At 40.4% G+C, this 21,439-nt stretch overlaps 1 protein-coding gene across 2 annotated transcripts in view; it reads left to right on the forward strand.

The window, feature by feature from the left end:
- Positions 1-21,439, forward strand: part of RBMS1 (RNA binding motif single stranded interacting protein 1) — a 149,004-nt gene that overhangs the window by 31,016 nt on the left and 96,549 nt on the right. The gene's annotated exons all lie outside the window — the stretch shown is intronic.

The following is a 21,439-nucleotide window of genomic DNA, read 5'->3' on the forward strand; positions in this document are numbered from 1 at the left end:
AGAAATAAATCCTGACTTCTGCATTTGGAAGAACGATACTGCAACTGTGTAATTCCCTATCATAGGTAAAGAAAGTCCTAATTTGTTTTCAAACAGGGGTTGGCTTTCCTGTTGCAAGGCTGGCCTGTCAACACAATGTCTAGTTTTCTTGTCTAAACTAAAAATCTGGGTTGGTCCAGCAATATATATTTTTTTGTCCATCAGATGCTTATATCAGATCTAATCCCCATTATGAATGTTTGCAGGCTGCAAATGCACAGCTTCCTGTCTGATGACTGCATCCATATTTTCATTTTCCATGTTTCATATAGCCATCATCTATTTCATATCTGCAGTAGCCTGCCCAATCACTTCAGCAAGGTAGATGGAAAAATGCCACTTTTCCCTATATGACTCTCACGGATTCTGTTGTCTCCCTTTATTTCTCCCAGTTAAAACGAACAGCAATTAAACATGAATAAGGTAACAGTTCACCACCATTTTAATTTGCTCATATGCTATCTCTATGATATTTTAGATTCTGCTGTTGGCTCTTAGGTTGCAAACTAAATTATCCCAATTCATCAGGATATAGAAGTTTGAACGGTAACCTGTGTGAAGGGAGCAGTACCATTTCCAGTTCTCAACTCAGCTTTGCAGTGCAAGGAACTTTTTACTGTCCCACTTGAATGTATCTTGTGTCTCCCATGTTGACTACAGAGGTTTTAAGACACTGCAGTAAGGATTAGGTGATGGCAATCAGGAGGGGTGCTGTGCATTGTGCCATGATCACCAAAAGAATATTATTCAGCTACTTTATACTCTGTTTATACCTGTTTTATGCACTGTTTTGATGTTCTTAAATGATAAAGAAATCAAGACCTGAGGTCAAAAAAATAATTGAAACATTATTCCACCTAGTGGCTTTCTTAACCCTGCCTAAACCAGTGCTTGTCAAACAACTATTGATTGCACATTTCAGTAACATTTTTATTATTTAGATGTCATTTTCTTTAGTAGTAAGTGATGTTTTTGAAATACTGTAAGTACTCTACTCTCTTCAATGTTATGAAGGGATCAAAAGTAGTACTAGGTTGGGAAAAAGATTGAATTGGGTCTCCCAAATATTGTATGAGTTAACTACTTTTTAAAAGATTGGCATAATCATCAAGATTCCAAACAGGTAACATGAAACATGGACAAAACTATAAGCTGTTATACCGTTTGGGTCATGTTACAAGTGTACAAGCAGAACTGCTTTAAAGTCAATATTAATAACCAATATTGGATCGAATAAAAGGTCAAAGTACATAAAAACTTACTTAAACTTCAAGGGTGAAAAATGTTGCCCGAAGTGTATGCAATAACAAGGTTTTTTTAAAATGTTCAAATATAAACAGAAAAGTAACAGTAGATAAAGAGCAACCATAGCTCTAATATCATAGTATTAACACCTCCTTTTTCATTGATAGGTTCACAATAGCTTTAAAGTACAATCCCAGGATTTTCAGTGTATTTTACTGTGGAGGAGTGAATGCACAGTGGAGGAATCATGCAGTGGCAGAAGTAGAATAGAACCTATACAGCTCTCCTGCATCCTAGTGTGGTATGTTAATCACCCCTTTACCATGAGTGTCCTTTTTGCTAGGGGGCTCAAAAGGACAAACTTTGAACTATGTTTTCATCTCTCTTTTGTATTGGCTTTGGATACTTGGATATTTGTACTGTAGTCCTTTTGTTGAAAGAAAGCTCAAAATTAGTGTACAGGTTAAAATCTAAGGAGTGGTAAACTGTAATGGTGGGGTAACAATTGATTTAAATGACAAATGATATTCTGAGCATATCAGCAATCTGTTACTAAAGTTTTATGCAAATAGGTAATAATATGGATTTCAGTGGATGCTGAAATGAAAGCATGTATTGTCAAACTTGTTATGAATAGACTCCAATCTATTGCCACAAGTAGTGCCTTTTTACTGCTCAAACATATGTCTCAAGCTTTTGTGCAAAGTGGTTTTCTCTTCTTTTCCCTTCTTGTAGCAACTGTATTTCCTAAGGAGAAATATTGAATGGGAAAAGCAGAAACTTCTGGTTATGCTGTTAGTTCATTTGATAAAGGCAAAACACATCTCTTCTGCACAAAACCCACTTTGTGAAGGTGCTGAAGAGCGTTTTGGATGGATGGAAATTAACTGACAAATACATGCCAAGACTGTACCCATCTCTAACAGCTTTTTTAGCTGATGGCCTGGCCCAAGTGCCGCCTCATTCCTGCAAATAGTGTGAAACCCTAGAGCCGTGGTTTGGAGAAGTGCATAGGAACCCCTCCGGTTTGGTGCATCTAGAGCTAAATCTGCTCCCACTGGATTCAGAGGTAAAATATCTGATGATTTTAGCAAAACCAGAATTTATTCCCTATTCCAGCATATCTGCCAGGGGATCCTTGTTACGGTTGAAAAAATGGCTGTTTGTGATCTGCATTCTGCCTGTGTGCATGCACATGTATCTGCCTTTCAGACTAAGCATACGCATACAGAAAATATTTTAGGGAGAATTTTGACTTCCATGCTATTTTTGAAGTGCATTATGAACTGGTGAGTTTATATAAATACTGCGTAACAGTGATAGCCTCAAAACTTCAAGGTTGCTTTATATATTGCGATGAGTCAGTGAGGCTGTTGGCAATATGGAGAGGCAGCTCTCTGCAGAACTGGAGGTTGTGGGTGGGTGGTGAAGTGTTCCAAATATATCATATACAAACTTTCCGAATAAGTAAAAATGCAATTTCCCTAATTGAATATACTTTTATTCTTCCTATCACAGGGATTTACTGGGCTCCCTCTAGTGGGTAATTTTAGCGTATGAGCTTTTCTTGCGGGCTTGGTCTTCTCGGGAGAGGTTACAGCTGATAAACAAGATGGCTGACAGGCTGCAAGAGCCTCAAGACTTAAAAATCCTCCCCCGCTTTTGGTCTGTCAGTTGCTACCGCCGCTCTCCATAAAGTGAAGGGAAAAGTTACACGGCGCGTACGACGCACCCGGTTTGTTGGAGAGCAGAGGCTCTGGCAAGATTCCCTTCTTAGCAGCGACCGCTGCCTTTTCTTCAGCGAGCGTTTGTGAGGGTAGCCGCTACAGTCCCGCTGGCGCCCGCCTCCGGCCCGGCCTGCGCCCGGCCGAGCGGGGCGCGCCCCCCCCCTCGGCCCCCAGCTTCCCGCCGGCTCCCGCGGGCGGGCGGTCTGAGGCGCCGGCCCGCTCCCCGCTCCCTCACAGCCAGGGCGGCGGGCACGGCTGCCCGCCCCGAGCCCCCGCCGCTGCCCGCGCAGCCGCCTGGGGAGAGGGGGGCATTTCCCCGCCGCGGTAGGAAGCGCGGGACGCCGGCGATAAGCGGGTCGGCGTGGCCCTGAGGCGGCCGGGTGTGTGCCGCGGAGTCGGGCCCGGGCCCCGGGCCCTCAGCCCGCGCTCGGCGGCCCCTCGGCGGGTGCTGTAGGCCGTCTGTTGAAGCCCAGTTTCGAAAGCTTCGGGCCGTGTCGTGGCGAATACCGCTTATTCTTAACACCGGGAGCGTTTTAGGGACCTCGCTTACTCTTGATTGCTTTAGAGAAAACGTTTTGTTGTAGAAAAGAAAGTAATTGGTTGAGATTTCTTTCAGGTTTTTCAGTCCATTTTACTTCCTGGTTCTTTTCACAGAAGGCTGGAGTGGCTGGGGTGCAAACGCCGGTGGGGGGGCTCGATTGTATGTATTTCTACTTGTCTTAAACTTTAGTTTGCTTAATATTTTTTTAAGCTTCGGTTTTTTTTTTTTGGGTTTGGGGTTGGTTTTTTTTTTTTGGGGGGGGGGGTAGAGTAGAGTTTTTAATTACACATTTGAGGCTAATTTGACCAGATAGTGTCCTGCTAAAGCTTGCATTGCAGGAAGAATATGTGCTTGTCATCTGAGATGCGCATAAAACGGCGAGTTACTTCAAGGAGAAATGAACGGCTGGACCCTTGAATGCTGAATCCTGCAGTTATCTTAGCTGCAAGAGTAATTAAATTTGATTATTTTTCTTCTCATTATACTGGCACAAAATAAGAGTGGGAAAATGTCACTGAAACAATTAAAACTGGCAGTGAAAAATAAGAGGGTGGTTTTTTTTTTTTCTTTCCCATACCTCCAGCATAGTTACATTTATAACTGAGTATGTGTCTCTTGTGGTCTCGATTACATCCTGTGTTTTTAGCTGGCAGCGTTTCCTCTGCAGAGGCCCTGTTCTGTATGCCAGCATACATTTCTGTGTATATTGAAAGAACAGAATCAAGATTAAATAGTAAATGAACCCCCCCCCCCCCCCATAAGTGGGTTTTTAATATTAATGGTTGGAACAAAACAAGAAGCAGCGTATCTATCTTTGTGTTTCTTTTTGTAAAACCAGCAAGTGTGCTAGCTTTGCAATTGTCGAAGAAGATTGAGCAATGCATTTAAGTCATCAAATGTGTTACACAGATCTTTCTCCCATTCTTTAATATTTAAATATTTGAAGACTGTGTTTCTTCAGTAACATTTTCTGGAAGCAGAGCTTGGCTTCTCCAAAGTTTCTGTGTTTCAGAATCAGGATGTGAATCCTCACCTCCAGAAATGTCTCTTTTTTTCAGTTTGCATAGAAACATTTTTGGAACAGTGAACTTTGCTAACAGCTGTATTCAATCTTGAGTAAAATCACTTCCTGAAAAAAGTGAAATTAAACTTAATATACAAGCTTGCTTGGAATATAATACCGTGGAGTTAGGGAACTTTGTGATTATGAAACCGAATCCATTCACCCTGCTGAGGTAATTTCTTGTAAATTGTACACTATGGAAATCTTTAATCAATGTCAATGTTTTTAAAGCTAAAATTCATACGTTTCAAATGTGCTTTTTATTTCCCCTCACACAGAGAGTGCATTAGCTTGCTGGGTTTGTTGGTTTTTTTAAAAAAGAATTTTCTGCTGTGGTTGTGCGAGGTGGGAGAGGAGATGAGTTAGGACACGAAGAATGTCACTCTTACCAGCCCTAAGTGTTTGGCATCATAAGTCCAGTCATGAAAATCATGAGACTGATTTAAAAAAGACAGGTATTTAAAAGCTACATCTGATTTTTTTTTTTTTTTTTTTTTTTTGAGGGAGGGGATCAATCAGGCTTTTCTTCAGTTCAACACTGCAGTGTTACACAGAAGGGGTGGGAGATATTCTGTATTTTTTAATGTATTTAAGATGAAATGTGACATTCTGGATATATTTATACTGTGATCCAAAGGTAGAAACTGAGCTAGCCTGCATCTTGGCAAGCGTCACTCTTGTGGTATAGACTAAAACCACGGAATAATGCTCAGCTCACAGCCAGACTTATACCATTGAAGCTGAAACCCACCTTGCGGTGACTACACTGCTCAGGGTACAAGAGCTTCAAAACGCAAAACAAAACCAAAAGCATCCACGTACTGAAGCTGCACAGTAGAATTGTTGACATAAGTCTATCGTTCCTCTGACTTCATGATCCAGGACTTCAAAACAAGACCAAAAAGGACAACACACCAGACCCAAATTGCTCAGTTGTACTTAAATTTTAAATAGAGGAACAGAATGTTTAAATTCTTATAGGGGCCAAGCAGCTGAGTCAGTCATTGGGGCACTCAGTAAAGCCATGCCTTAGCTGATACCTAATTCTATATGTACCTAAGGTTCTAAATATATTTTGTATGTATTTCTGCATTCAGTAGCTTGGAAGCAGAATACAAGGGCAAAGATTCGAACGTGATTTTCTTATATTTGGGATGAGTGCCATAGCTGCAGGTTACAGTCTATTCCCCTTCTTCCTTATTAGCATTTCATTATTTTACATAAAACTGTGACCACGTTGATGGCAGAAATTGAGAGCGATCCACTCCTGAACGCTCAAGGCAGCAGGCTCTAGGACGGTGTGTGAGTGCTGGCTCCAGGTTGAATTTGGGGCTCTCGTTTCCACTGGGATGTTCCGAACGTGTGTTTCTTCTGCAACTCCTCGCATGTATGGTTTTCTTCTGAAGCATGTGTGGTTTTTCTTCCCTTTCCCTTTACTCATGGCATGAGTAACCTAAGGGCCTACCTTGGAGCAGGAAATTCCAGGAGGGGGAAGGCCACCTACGATGCGCTACAATAGCTAGCCAAGTGACTGACAAACTGCCATTTAACTTCTCTTGCTGTCAGCTTTAAAGAGGAAACCCTCCTTTCAGCAGGATTTTTGCTTTAAAATCAAGTTTCACTTCCTGATTTACCAGGAGAGAACAGAAAAAAGTCATCTGAAATATTGAAAAATACTCTGAATTCTAAGAAAAGTTAAATTTTGTGTAAGCACTGACCTTTGGGTTGTGTTTAGCTAACAAAACATATGCAAAATTTCTCCTATGTGTCATATTGTGGATTCTGGAAAGTAAAAAAGGTAAATGTTTTAACCCTTATGTTCATATGCACAACATTTCCCGTTTCATAAGTACAGTCTTTAACTTTAGTAATATTTGCTTTTTTTATGATTCCTCAGTCTAGAGAACTTTCAGGACAAGTTAATTATCTACTGTGAACTGGTGAGGTTCTCTTACTGCTTTATATGCTGTTTTATTTTTGGATAATCTGTATTTTTCTGTGGAAAATATGTATGTAAATTGCAGTAATGCAGTCTACTCTCTACAGTACAAATACTTTTGTACAAAAAATATACATTGGAAGTTTTAATGCAAATAAAAATAATTGCTTTCACCCCACTTGAGCTCAGTTACGGCTCTGAGGGAAGCAGAGTAGGGCTTCGGCTGCTCTATGGTTGGAACACCTTATTTTAGTTGGCTTTCTTGTAAAATGTAGATTATATACTCATCTGTTGGATGACAAAGCCCTCTTGGGAACAAAACTAGTTTCTTTCTTAGCATGATTTCTCTTTATTTTATCCAGATTCATATAACTAAAATTAAAATTCTGCCCACCCCAACCAGTTTTTTCCTTTTTACTGCCGACAAAAGAACTGAGCATTTTTTCCATTCCTTGTCCAAATTGTTAAGATGCCCCTGAGGACCTTTGTTTACAGTGTCTTCTCATTCTTTTTTTCCTTGACATTCTCCCCTCCCTCCAGCAGTGAGATACTAATTAAAGAGAGGACACAGTGACCCTGGGTTGTTTAGAAGTCACAGGGGAGGGGTGGTGGCACAATGACAAAACCATCCCTGCAGGAAGTAATCAGGCCAGAGACCCAGCACAATACTCACTTCCATCACCTGAAAAACCCTTTCAATTTGGAGATCCAGCCCAGAAGCAGATTTATTTTCCCTTTATTAAAAGTATCTTCATTACGAACAAAGCCTCAGTATCTCTGTGTGTCAGTCTGTTTGTTTAACAGGGTTATTATACAAGTGCTATTATTTCTTAAACAATTACTGAAAAATATTTCTCTTAATAGAGTTTGTAAAGTAAAGGCAGTATTGATAGCATGTTACTGAATATCATCTACATTTGTCTTTAATTTCAAGGCAAAAGTAGTTGGTTGGCATGATATCATCCAGCAGGATTACGGTCTTATCTAGTATGTATGAATTTCGCAATATTATTATGGCTATTATGATTTAATTACTAGGTCATCGATACTTGTGGTGCTTTACAAGCGCCTAGCGACAGAGAAATCCAGGATTCATTCCAAATTAGATTTTGTAAACTGGACCAAAAAGTCATCACTTTGGATTTACACCTGTGAAAATAAGATTTCTGTTTATCCAGTAATCTCTGCTGCAGGGCATTTCCAGCGTAAGGTAAAGGCAGGGTCCTGCAGCGTGCGCTGGGGCACCGCCTGCTCCCATGCAGCCGTCTGCTGGCAAAGCCAGGGACACTCTGTTGATATGTTAGTGCAGCCAATTAGATAAATCAGCAGGCTCTAGCCCTAGCACTCAATCTTCAGTGTTATCTGTACAGTTTTATTTTGTACCCATAAAAGAATCCAGCTGATTTCAGTAGCTATCCACTTGGGCTGGCCAGCGTAAATCAGATTGCAGTGTTGAAGTTAGCAACACGATACCTACCTTTCCTGTTGAATACATGGGAAAAAAAAAAAATATCCCACTGTCTGGGAGCTGGATCAAGCTGCAGACAACAGGCTCTTTAAAATGCATAATTAAGGGATTTTTTGATTTTTATCTTTATGGATTTTTTTTTTAGCAATTAAGAATAAAATCAGCTAGGAGAAACATTTAGAAGAGCCCTGTTTGAGGCAGAGGAGAGAACACCGTTGTGTCTTACTCCGCAGCCTGAATGAATCATTGTGTTCTTAAAAATAATCTCTTAACTCTGAGGTTTTGTCTGTTGGTTTCTTTTTTTTTTTTTTTTTTTTTTTTTTTTTTTTTTTTTTTTTAAATTCTTAGAGATATGGTGATACCTGGAAGAATTACAAGTTCTAGTGTGCCCATTTCACTGAGTATCAATCTGTGCAACAAGATCTATGCTTAACAATCAAACATTGTCTCTTCAGCCCAGTTTAATGTCTAATTGTAATCCAAGTATGGTAGGCATGGATCCATTGGATCAGGTGGTTCCATGTATCTAATATGCCCTTCACTTTCAGTGTTAAGGGGTGTGAAATATGTAAGACCGAAAAAAAAAAAAAGTCAGTGTATATGTATTTTCAATTGTTTTGCAAAATCTTTGATTGTACCAATCAAAAATATCCTGATCAAATGGAAGAATTTATGTAAGACTATCTACAGCCTAGATAGCAGGCACCAGAATTTTGATAGCATTTGTTCTGTAAACTCCTTTTTTTACTCGTTTTTGAGTGACCTACTGATCCCTCAAAAACTAAGGTGCTGTCAGTTTTGATCTGCTAGCGACCTTGCATCTTCAGGAAGACACTGTCCCAGCACCCTAAACCAGCCTGAAAAACAGATTATGCCCTTTCCTGCAAGTGACTCTGTGACCCTTCACACCTACCCAGAGCGTGAGCTGTGTAACTAGAGACCCCCAAAATTATTACTGTCTGGGCAACGGAAAAGAGCTAATAGTATCAAAACCTGATACTGTGGTCCCACGATCACTAATGCCAGTCTGTGCCCTGTGGGACCGCTTGGCTGTGCAAACGTGATCCAAGTCAGGTATGAGCACACGTGAGCTGCATTGCTGCTGCTGCTGCGGCAGAGCGCGCAGTGCAGGGCTCATGATCGTAGCGGTGGGGCAGTACCTGCAGCCCGCCCGCAGCTCCTAGCAGCCTTCCTGCGCTGGTGCCCTCTTTATCTGCTGAATGCAGGCAGTGTATCACCAGCTCCTGAGCCAGGCGGGGTTTCTGGCATCGCTAAGGGAACTCGCTCACTGTCTCCGGCGCGGCAGACGCTGCTCTGGGTTGAGCAGTGGTGACCAGCGTCCTCCAAGGTCTTGGCTTTTTGGGTGGTTGGATCATTTGTGGGAGGCGAAGACAGGCGTGAATGCAGTGACTGTCCAAGGGAAAGAGCCTGCTCAAAATGAGAGCACCGACATTTTGGGCACCGCTGGGGACTGCGACGTTGGAGCAGAAAGGAGACAAAAAGGGACTAAAAAGTGCCTCTGTCTGGGTAATCTTCAGTTACAGAGCACTACAGATGTGTGAGACTATGAGGAGGCGTACGTGTCGCTGGACTAAAATTGTCATCTTTCAAAAATTCGGAAAAAATATGTCATACAGTTTGTTTTTTAAACAACTTTTACCAAGGAGAGCCCATTTGTGCTGAGTATTCACTGCATCACATCATGTGGCTAGGGCAGCTTTGATCCAGTACGGAGTTTCCCCAAACTTCATTTAGTATCTCAGGGAATCACAGCATAATTGATTCAGACCAAAAAATATCAGCTAGTGTTCTTGACATCACTGTTGGTTATTGCGCTGCCCATTTGACTGGATTGTTATTGTTCAGATTCCTTTCTGGTTTTGTAATGGCTGTATTTCACATTAAAGTTCAATGGTTTAATTAAGGAAATGACTGAATAGGAAGTTACTGTAACCATGATTTCAGCTTTTAAAGAAAGATTTGCTGTACACGTGAGGAAATTTGTGAAGTTAAACTTTTTGTTGAATGTGCAACATCTCCACTTTGTTTTTAAACCACTGATACTCAGATGGATAAATCACACCAGTTTCCTTTTCTTTGTGGAGCTTCATTAATTTGTTTTCCAGCATATAGTATATTGCTGTGTCTTTCCCTAAAGTATGGTTTTAAACGAAGGTGATTTCATTTGCAAGTTTAGTTGAGATCTTAAGGCAAAACTATGGACAATCTGTGTTTGCAAATATCTCTTGAAATGAAAATATTTTATGTGCTGCTACATGAAACCCTGAGTAGCTGCTTGCTTTCAGTTTTGAGTCTGGTCAGGGCTGTGCAGTCAGGCTGCATCTGGACATTGCTGTTCCCTCCGTACTTGGGTGGGATTTAGAAGTTCCTGCCTCTGTGCCCCGGTCTTGCCAAGCCTGTTACGTGTTACAGCTGCTCCCTACATCAGAACTGGGAAATCAACCCATTAGGGAAAATATATATTTATCTGTAGATTTAGACTGTATCAGTTTACTTTTCCTCTTCATAGCACACCCGCGCGAACAGTCGATTCAGTCCAGCTAAGAAGTGTGGTAATGTCTGCTCCGAAGGGTGGAATAAGTGGCTGGCATGGATGTGGAGAGGGAATGCTGTGGCGGGGAGAGACATCTCTTAAATCAGATCTGATACGAAAGGAGTAGCTAAGTCTCAGTGAAAAAAAAAAAAAAGGAGCTCACATCTACTCACTGCAAGTACCCACTCTGCCAAATGGTGTGTTTATTGGCTTGATCAGCTACCAAATAATTACAGTGGTACAGTAAATAGCATTAAGTACTATGCATCATCTGAAGCCTGGAGTTTCTCAGCATGAAAAGGCGTGACTTTTCTTTTTTTTCCTCACTTTTCAGTATGTTTACCTTATAGTTTACAGTTCTTGAAAGGAGTAAGGAGCAGTCTAGTAGTCCAGCACAAACTAAGATTCACAGGTAGGTATCATAAAATAATTTCCATTGTCGGGTGAGCTGCCTAGCAGGCAATTGACACTGACAATCAAAAAATAGCTGGTAGTTAATGAGGCACATTGCCTGGCTGTTTTAACATTTTAATAAAGGAGTTCTAGCACAGTTTTGATGCAATTCTTGAATTTTATCAGCCAAACATAATAGAAAATCAGTAATTAGACAGTTTTAAGCATTTAAACCAACTGTAGCTGTGGAATCTAAAATATAAGAGAATGTATTATTTTAAATGGAAATGTTATGCTAATACATTCTAGAACTAACCTTTTAGTTAATTTAAAACTGCCTTTTGTTTTGTTAAAAAAAATAAAGGTTGTCTACATTGGTGACATTTCAAAGAGTTAACCTGATTTTTTTAAGGAAAATAAACAGATTTTTTTTCTGTATTCTACAATGACACTAGTTAAAACTACAGTAAGGAAGCTTAACATGAGTTACTTGTTTTGTGTGATTCTGTTCAAATGGATTTGTGGCCAGATTTTGTGTGTTTTGATTCTAAATATGTAATTTTTTGTTTAAATTTTTTTAATGAAGGTTCAGGTTGGACTTTATTTTGCAGCTTAAGTAATTTATATCTCAAAGTTTTAGCTTCTCCTATTTATCTTTCCCATTCTGTGAGTAAGAACAGTTGGGTCGAATCTGCTGGTGTAGCCAATGCATAGCCCACTGAATATAGTCACCAAGGGATTAATACAGCTCTCTGGCTGTTTTTCACTCTGGCCTAGTTCCTACAAAATCATGTGCCTACATGATTTACTCACATGAACCATCATATTGTATGTTGTCGCTAGGAAAAAGGGTTTATTCTTTCCCAAGTTACCAAATACTGAAGTAGATAAAAAAAAAGCTAAAGACCTAGTAATGTCAAAAAAGTTAGTAGTTTTCACAGGTTCAAGCAACTCTTTTCAGGAGCCTGCGGTTGAAATTAGTATTACAACATGAGGATTTTTCTTTACTCATACCTCTTTTCAGTACGTTTGTAGTTGATTTAGAATCAAAGAATGCTCCTTTTTCTCCAGGTAACGTCACTAGATCGCATACATGCAAGCGCAGAAGTAAATGCGTATGCTTAAATGGTCTGAGGCAGTGTTGGGAACAACCCTTCTGTGGAATGAAGTAGCAACTTTAGTGGAAATATAATTAACAAGGGGATTAAAATGGAAGCATTTAGGCATATTTAGATTTTCAACTTTCTTTTCATGTCTTTTAAATGGTGTCTGTAATTCTGATAAAAATTCTTCTTGAGTTGTGAAATAGTGGGCTCTACTCAGAAAACAATCTGAAATTTCTTGGATGCAAAATGTATTTTTTCACTTTGCGCAGAATGTGATTTATATAACATCTCAGCTGACATGATCTGACATGTTTTTATGAATTCCTTTGCAAGGCAAAAATGCCTCTAGTTGCAATTTATAGTAATGAGACTGTCTGCTCTAAAGTAACTGGTTACAATGAAGGTACAAGAAGCAAGCATGTTTGCCTTTCCAAGCCATTAACCTCTCCTTGCTCCTAGAGTACCTAAGCCTGTGTTCTGCAGCAACATCATCTGTGGGTCTCAAAAATCCATCTGTTTGTCCAAACACAATTTTGTGTGTGCTTCACCAAATATAGTTTGATGGTATTTTGGACTGGAGTTCAGCCAATCAGGTTAAATAATATATCTGACCGATAACTGTGAAAAATACAACAAAGCTCCATTTATAATGATGTAAACAGATATTCACATGAAAACTTTTCAATGACCTTTAGAATAGTGAAGGCTAAATTGTGTCTTGGGGTCAAAAGCAATATAATGATAGTACCCAGTTATCCTTATTATGTACTTCTGGATTACATTAGGGGACAACTGGATCAGGTCCTGAAGTTGTTTATTTGGTAGTTTTGATGAATGGGTAGCGAAAACCTGATGTGCATGCAAGGGCACATGTTCACATAGATTCATGTTAAAATACTGTAGGGAAAATTATCCAAATCTGCTTCCCGCTAGAAGAAGATAATCTATTTCCTCCTAGTAAGTAGTCCTAGAAGGTTCCTATAGCCATTTGATGAAATCCTTTTTGTCTTAGAGCCCCGTTCAGCAAACACTGCTGGGAGTTTCGCTCTGCTCAGAAATAAGTGCAGCAAGTTGTACTGCAAGCACTGAAACATTGTGAAGATCTGGTCCCTGGGGAGCTTAGTGCAAAATTCTTTTTGAAGATCCCAGAGTGGAGAAAATCCTGGCTATGCAGAGCCTCTGACAGAAATTGCAATAGTGGAAGATAGGGGAAGGAGTTGCCAAGGCAGTGAAGAACTTCAAAGAATGCTGGAGCTAGGGGTGAAAGTTCAACCTAATTCTTGTGTTATCCAAACTCGCTCACCCAACTCTGTTGCAGTGCATCTGCACAAAATGGCTGGGGACTGGTTGTTGCAATAACCTCACTTTTCTGGACTCTGACTGGAAATATATGGTTAAAAAAATGGTCGCCAGTGAAAAATGTTCTGAGTAAAATTCCATGAGGGAGCCCTAGACCGAGAGAAGCCACCCAGCCGGCAGCACCTCCTCCCACGGGGACACACACACCTTTCCTTTCCCACCTTGCCTTCTCCCAGCTGCGTGTTCCTGCCACTTAACTTGTGATGGTCTTGCTGGACACCTCGGTGACCCAGCTGTCATGGCAGAAAGAAAAGTGGAAAGTTTTCTGCTCCGTTAGTGAGTTGAATCAGCAAGCAAAAGAAACAGAGGGTCAAGCAAAGGTCTCGAAACCATGAAGCTCAGAGCAGGAAGGGGGAAAAGAGCAGAAGATTTCCTCCTTTTCAGCATCCCTGAGTGGTTAAATGCACTCAGTACATCACAAAAGCACGGTGTAAGTGAAATCTGGGACCCGCTGGTAAAGCTCCTATTGACCAGGCCAGGATTTCATTCCAGGTTTTATCTTTGATTGATGTGCCTTGATATTGGTGAACAGACCTGTGAAATATGGTTGTGCAGTATCTGATAGATACTTTGAATCCAACTTGAGAGAATGTGTTGAAAACAACTTTAAGAATCTATTTACCTAAATAAAAACTTAATTATGATGCAATGAAATATTTTCCCACCACAATTTGTGCTGCTGCCAGCCCATGACACTTAGTGTAGAACAATTAGTAAATAACTCTGTGAATTACTCCCTGAAATAAATTGTCCTAGCCATCTTGATTAATTTACTGATTACTGAACATAAATATTCAGATCATCTCTGAATTTAAAATTACAGGAACCGAAATGATGAAGGTGCAGACACAGACTTGGGATAGCAGTGGAGTTAGTTGCTGGTTTAGTTCAGAGTGGAAGCGTCAAAAATCCCTTCAGTTTGCAGCTGATGGCCGTGCAGTGCGTCAGAAGATGGCTTCGGTGCTCTGCTCCTGCTTTTCACCTGTCTGTGGTGCATCAGCCACATCCTGTATCTGCGGCGCATCAGCCACATCCTATACCGTCAGGTATAGGATCCTATAGCCCTTCAGGGAAAGGCTGCTTCCGCAGGAGCTGCATCCTTCGGTCACCCCCGAGAGTGGGCTCTGCAGGCTGCAGGCGATGGCAAGGCGCGGGGAACCTTCCGCTGCGGCTGCCGAGTGCCGGGCTGGCGGAGGTCTGGCATCGCCGTGACCGCCGGGCGGATGACGTTCGTGAGTGCTGACTTTACGCGGGAGGAAGAGTTTTCTTGTTCTGAAGAAGATATGTCGGCTGATCGTTTTGTTCTGTGTTATATTGGTGTTGGGTAGGTGCTACAAATGTAACAAGTGTGCAATTTCAAAACTCAGAGGGGTAGAGCCTGCCTTTCTAGGCGGAAAAAACCAGTTTATAGCTTCTTTGGCAGACTGAAGCCCATAATGCCTGTCAGACGTGTAAGCTACGTCAGGTACTTCAGGAACAATTCTATAAAGTTTTATGTGGATACTTTTATTTTAAAGATCTTGAAAATGAGATAAGATTCAGACTCATTATTGAATATTTGCTTAACTTCTGCCACATGATCTTGTTTCTTCCCTTCGTACTTTGAATTATGTCATTGTAATCAGATTGTGTATTATAAACAAATGTCTTTCTGTTTATATGTGATTATAAAACAAACTTGGTCGGTAAAGGCTATAATTGTGAAGCAGATAAAATTTATGTGCCCCTTTGAAATCTATATGGAAATTAGTTTCTCACACTCCAACTGAAATGATGTAAATGGACGCCAGAGAGCCAGTGCAGTGTTGTCAGTGTACTCAGGGGAGTTTGAGCACTGTAAAGACATTTGCAGGTCAGAAATGAGGTTAATTGACAGGGATGTGTGTGAGGACAGGAAAAATTTGCACAGTGCTTGTCAGCAGGTAGAACTGTCAGTTCTTCGCTTGACCACTAGTATTTGTCAAACAAACACAACAGGACTTCGTTCCAGGGAAAGAAAAAAAAAAAAAAAAGGCAAGAGGAGTCATCTTAGGACAGCAAGGTTGCTTGGAAAGAGCCATGTTTTGTGGTTTTGTTCCAAGATATCCACACGTATACACCTACTGTACAGGATCTCCAGTCTGGCCTGTCGCCCCGCCTGTGTGACGGCTGTCTGCAGCCGAGTTTTGCAGAGCAGTACCTGGTCTGGTTTTCCCTCAGGTATTCTTCAAGCCCATAGCTTGTGTGTGCAAGCCTGGTTTTGCAGTAGTGACGATAACTCCATCCTTATTTGGCATATCATATTTTAAGTGGCTTTTTCTGCCTTTTTCCTCTTTTTCCATGATGCGCCATTTTGGATATAGTGTGTGTTGCGACTCCAGCCTGCTCCTCATTGCTGTAGTACAAAATTTGCTTATAATGCAAATAGTGCATGTTTCATTCAAGGCTTCAAAGTATACATCCTGTTTTACAGATGTGGAAAGACCAGGTAAGGGTCTGATTTTTTTTTTTTTTTCCCCATAACCACAGAGCACTGACAAATCTGAAGCTACTTCACGGACTCAGATACCAAGAAAAAACACACAAAAAGGAATAAAATTTTTGTCTGGCTGATTTTCAGTCAGACCTTCCACTCTAACCACTTGCACAGTCATTTATCTTTTCAGTGTCATTAACTGTTCTCAATCTTTAAATATATCTTAATTGTAGGATTCTTTTCATGTCTTTCTTATTTCTAAGATTCTAGTAAAATAGTAACCATTCAAGCCTGGCTCACACAATGAAAAATTTCATCCAAGAAAATCCAGCACACCAAAATTGAAAAAATAGTGGCTAGAAAGAGCCTCTTTTCTGTTGGAAAACCAGCAGATATAACCCTACTTTAGAACCATACTAGTTCTGAAGTTTTGGAAAAAATATTTGTGTATTTCCAGGTTTTGCTTCATCTTTTATTAATATTTGTATTAAAATGTAGAAATGTAAAATATATTAAAAAAAAATAAAATAGCTGCATAGAATCATTGTTTCCTAGAAAATACTTAGGAAGTATTTTCACTTTCTTCTTCTACTGTTCCAGAAATTTATACTGCACAAAATGTAAAAAATACAGTCAAGAAAGCGTGTCAAAACAGTGAGCTCTTCTTAGTAGTCTCACTTAAAACATAAATATCTTTTAATATAATGATGAACAACTTCCTACATAGTTAATAACAAAGCAGAAAAAACAATATACTTTGTCATTTCAGACAGACTTCATTATTTTGTTCTACAATAAATCTGGCAACTGTTTACAGACTTTGACTGCTTTATAGTTTCAAACAAGTGCCTGGCAACATTATCAAGCCAATGGCAGAATTCAGCTCTTTTCGAGCCATTTTAGTTAATTCCACAAATCAAGATTGGATTTTGTCCTGTGTTTTAATTACCGAGCAGCCTCCTTAAATTCCTCTTACATAGTAATCCTTTACAGTAATTCTGTTTCATACTTGTGCTTCCCAGAATATACAGTGTATGTTTACGAGGGGGGTGTTTGTTTGACAGTGGAAATACTTCTACAAGGAAGTATCTTGTCATGGCTTTCAAAGAATAAATAATGCATTCAATAATATAAAATGCTGGCATGGCATTAACAAGAGATTGTGTTGCTCTCTATGTTCATATTCTTAACACCAGTCATCGGTGAAGGAATGGCAACAATTACTTATAATTGTGCAATTTATAAAGTGTCCTTCCAAGAACATTTAAGGAAGCATGTAAGGAATGAACTGCAAGCTAAAATGAAAAGGAGTCAAAACATGTCATGGGAAGTAAACCCAGTGGCCACAGCAGAGGCATTCTTTGAGCACTGAAGGGAGCAGAGGACTGCTCTTTTTTTCCACAAAGAGCTGTTGGATTTAAGGGAAAAAAACTCCACAGTAGAGGTGATAGGAAAATCAGTGACAGGTTGGAGCATTCCCAGAGAGAATGAGCTGATGGGTTCACATCAAAAGAAATCTGTAACAGTGACTGTGCACAGGTATTTTATAATGAGTGATAAAATGGCATTTATTTTTTGTATTCTAATCTAGATATAAGTAACTTGGTATCTTGGTACCAATATTTGGAATGGTACAGCTGGAAAAGATTATTTGTCTTCCCCTTTTGGTTATGAACATCATGGAGATTCTTTTCTTATTGTTGAATATATTACTGTGATTATTTTGAAGACTGCATTCTTAAAGAACGGTTTCTCATTGTGTGTGCAAGAGCTCATTCTTGGTAGATCATATACTTCTGCAGAAGTCATTGTTTCTTAATAATTGCCTTTTTCTAAAAAAAAAAAAAAAAAAAAAAAGAACATTTACAGAAGTTTTTATATAGAAAGTGTTTTGCATGTTCATGGCATTACTATGTCCCATTTCTACTGACCTTTCCTTCTCATCCTCACTTAGCAAGATACAGATTTTATTTTTTTTTCAGTACTGGCCTACTGGGAATACTGAATTAATAGTAAAAACAATTAATTATTAGATTATTTATCTCTATAGGATCTTCCCATGTAATGAAGTTTACTTTATTCTTTTAGTTGTTATAAATGTTTTTCTTGCTTTCAGTTCTGAATAGAGCAATCTAAGCCTATGATTAAAAATCTGCTTCTGTTCAATAGTTAGCTTCCTATACGCCATTATTAACAATTTTCAGGAAATGCTTAATACCTCTCAAAGTTCAACCCTGCATACTGTTTACTTGGCTTGCATAGGGCTTTTCAAAGTATTTTTGCATTGTTGTGGCTCAGCCTCTTGCCTGCTATGGTTTCTATCTTTTTACATATGACTGGGTGTGATGAGAGGATGGATCCTCAAGCAAGTGAGTGTTGTGGTGGAAAGCCCATAGGTCTTCTAGGTCCCATCAAGGTGGGGATAGGAGGTGCCCACAATCACTCTTCCACTAATGGGTCTTCAGGAGGCCCTGAAGTAGCCAGGAGAGCAGGGTTGTAATATCCAATCTGGACTCACAGGGTTTTGCAACAGACTGAAAGTTTCCTTTTTAAAGCAGATCCAGGGCTGAGGGACCATCTGTCCTACAGAGGTACTGAATGCCCTGAGGGGAAATAGCTACTTTGGTTGAATTTTGAGATAAATAAGGGAAGTCATGGATTTGATTTAGAACAGAAATGGTAAAGTAGCAGCTTAAATGTGTAGAGCTGTTTTTAAAATAGTGGCTTGTTTTTGCCAGTCTACTCTTCATTAAGATTGAGAAACATGCCTGGAAAGACTCTTGAGGACTTCCAGTTGTCTCCAGGTTAGCAGAGAATCTTTCTTTCTGTACTTACCTGGTCTCTCTGCAAACCTAAATTTCTGAACTGTACATAACCCCCTCCCTCTCCCCCCCAACAAAACAAGAACATTAATAACGTTGTAGCTCCAAAATGCACCAGATCTGCTCAGCAAGTTTTCCTTATTTGTGAATAAGCAACTCTGGGTAATTTAAAGAAGCTCTGAACATAATTTATACAGACAATTAGATTTTCTTAGACTCTATGGTCACCTTTTTCCCTCAGGATCAAAACGAATTGCTCATTTGTAGCTGTAGGCAGCAAGATGCCTGGCTACCTGCAAGTCTGTTCACACCCATTGTAATACAGTTAATAATAAAGTCCTTGAAAATAGGATTTAAATTATCACATCTGTATACATTTTCTAGATTAGGTGTCTCAGTTTTGGGACTGCTAAATGAGTAAGGCTGAGGCTGTTCTTTGCAAACAAGGCATGCTTCTTGCATCCCAGAAAATACGTAGGGCAACTGTTATCAGTGTCTTGAACTGATATATCGCTGTACATGTACTGAAAAGTGCAGGGAATTATCTCGAGCCTTATCAACTTAATCTCAAATACAGGGTTTTACACAGAATTCATTTTGCCTATGCTCTGGAGTAAGAACAAAACAGTTTTTTCATATGAGCATAGCTTCAGGTTGGAAGGGACCTCGGGGGATCTCTAGTCCAACTTCCAGCCCAAAGCAGCATCAGCAAGGAGATCAGGTCATGTTGCTTAGGGCTGTACGCAGTCTGGTCTCGAAAATGTTCAAGGATGGAGACTGCGCAGCCTCTCTGGGCAATGCCTGGGTGTCCTTATGTCCAGTCAGAAACTCTTGTTTCAATTCAGGTCTGCTGTCCCCTTCCCTCCAGACTGCTGTAAGGAGTCTGGCTCTGTATTCTTGATAACCTCGTCATGGGTATTGGAAGGCAGCTATTGCCTTGTTTCAGACAAAAATGGAGACAGATTACTCAAGCCATTTAAAAAGAACAGAAAATTTTGATAGGTAGATTACCCCTTAGGATAGGACGTCAAGCTTTTCTTCCCAGAAAAATTCTGTAATGTTTTTTTCTTTAACAACTATAAATAAGCAGGCTCCATTTGATTGTGGTCTAGTAGATGTTTACAGGATTATATTTGTTGTTGTGTGTTTTCCTAATACATTAGGAAAGAGAGTAATGGTAACCGAGGGAAATGCGTCACAGTGAATCCAAGAGAGTGAAATCTGTGTCCGAATCACGGGAAGCTCTGGGACATGTGGCTGCAGACAGGGCAAGACGGCAGCATTTCAGATACTGCTTTGGGATATTCTTGAGTGCCTTCCCTGGTATGACAGTGACTGAGAATAGGCCCAATCGAGCATACAGTGTTTACATCCCTCCAGCCTCTTCCCTGGGGGATAGGGCAGGAAGAGGAGAGGGAAGGAAGCAAGGGATGATTGATGGGTTTTGCAAAGCTTTTCCCGGCGAGGGGAAGGTGTGGTCACTCTGTGCATCTCCAGCTAACAAAGCCCTCCTGTAGGCGTAGCAGATGTAAGCCTTGTCACCCTTTTGGTGACCGGAACACTGTGCAGAAAAATATTGTTCCTATTTTTTGTTTGGGAACACAGATTTGAGCGGGAGAAGTAGCCTGTCACTGTTACAGTTTGTACTGCTTTAAGACAGTGTTTCAGCTCTCAGTCTGATTGTGTCATGTGTGACCGTGGGGCTGTGTTAAGTAAGATGGGAGCACGGATCGCCTACTGTATGTAGTCCATCGTGGGAAGGCATGAGCACACAGCTACATTTCTATCAAATTAAGCCACAGGTACATGAACATACTAAGCCAATATAATCTGATACTGCTGCCAACACAAGCAGTCATATCCACCCTCTCTCCCCTGCTTATTTTTGCTCCCATGCTACCTCCTCCATTACACTGGCACAAGAAGTAGCACAGCCACATGCTGAACCAGACAAGGGAAATGATCTGGAAGAAAACTAACCTGATGAGAGAGAGAAAAAAAAAAGGTTTAACACCGAATCAGTTGCTGAACCATTGTTTTTTTCAGCAGTGATGCCAGCTGATGTTGTTGTAAAGCAGGCATGAGGCTACAGCTTTAACCAGACCAGGGAATATGAATTTTTCCTAGCTTTAAGCCTCCGTGCTAACTTTATGCCAGCAGCGGGAATACAAATTATCTGTGATCCAGCATGAAGTTAGGGTAGTACAGACAGACAGTACCTGATCTGGCGTAAAGACTGTCGGTACAAACTTAGCCCATCAAACATTTTTCAATGGCAACGATCACCATGTGGCTGCAGTGCTTTTCGTCCAGTACTAGCAGCCCTTAAACTTGGGTTATCAAATCAAGGTCAAACTGAATGAGATCCATTTTAGGACTTGAAAGAGGAAAAAAACGGAAAGTTATGCAGAATGTAGTTCTGCCAAGTGACAGTGCTTTCTTACTGTTGGCTGTACTCAGATGGGCTCTGATTTGTGGTGGCAATACATTAGGATACCAAAATACTTGGTGATTATTTCTAGGGAACTGAGCAACTCAAAGATTATGGTTTTTGTAGATACTAGTGTTGTCAGACAGCACTGTTACTCGGCCTTCCAGTAACGAACTACCTGGCAATTTTTTGTTTCTTCCCAGCTGTTTCCCAGTGTCACGCTTGCGTGCGTGAGATTAGGGCCACAGTATTACCAGAAAGAGGAAGAGAAACCAAAAGGTGCCTGATGATGCATGT

This window comes from Accipiter gentilis, chromosome 1 (genome assembly GCF_929443795.1).
Source record: "Accipiter gentilis chromosome 1, bAccGen1.1, whole genome shotgun sequence".
Taxonomy (NCBI): Eukaryota; Metazoa; Chordata; class Aves; order Accipitriformes; family Accipitridae; genus Astur; species Astur gentilis.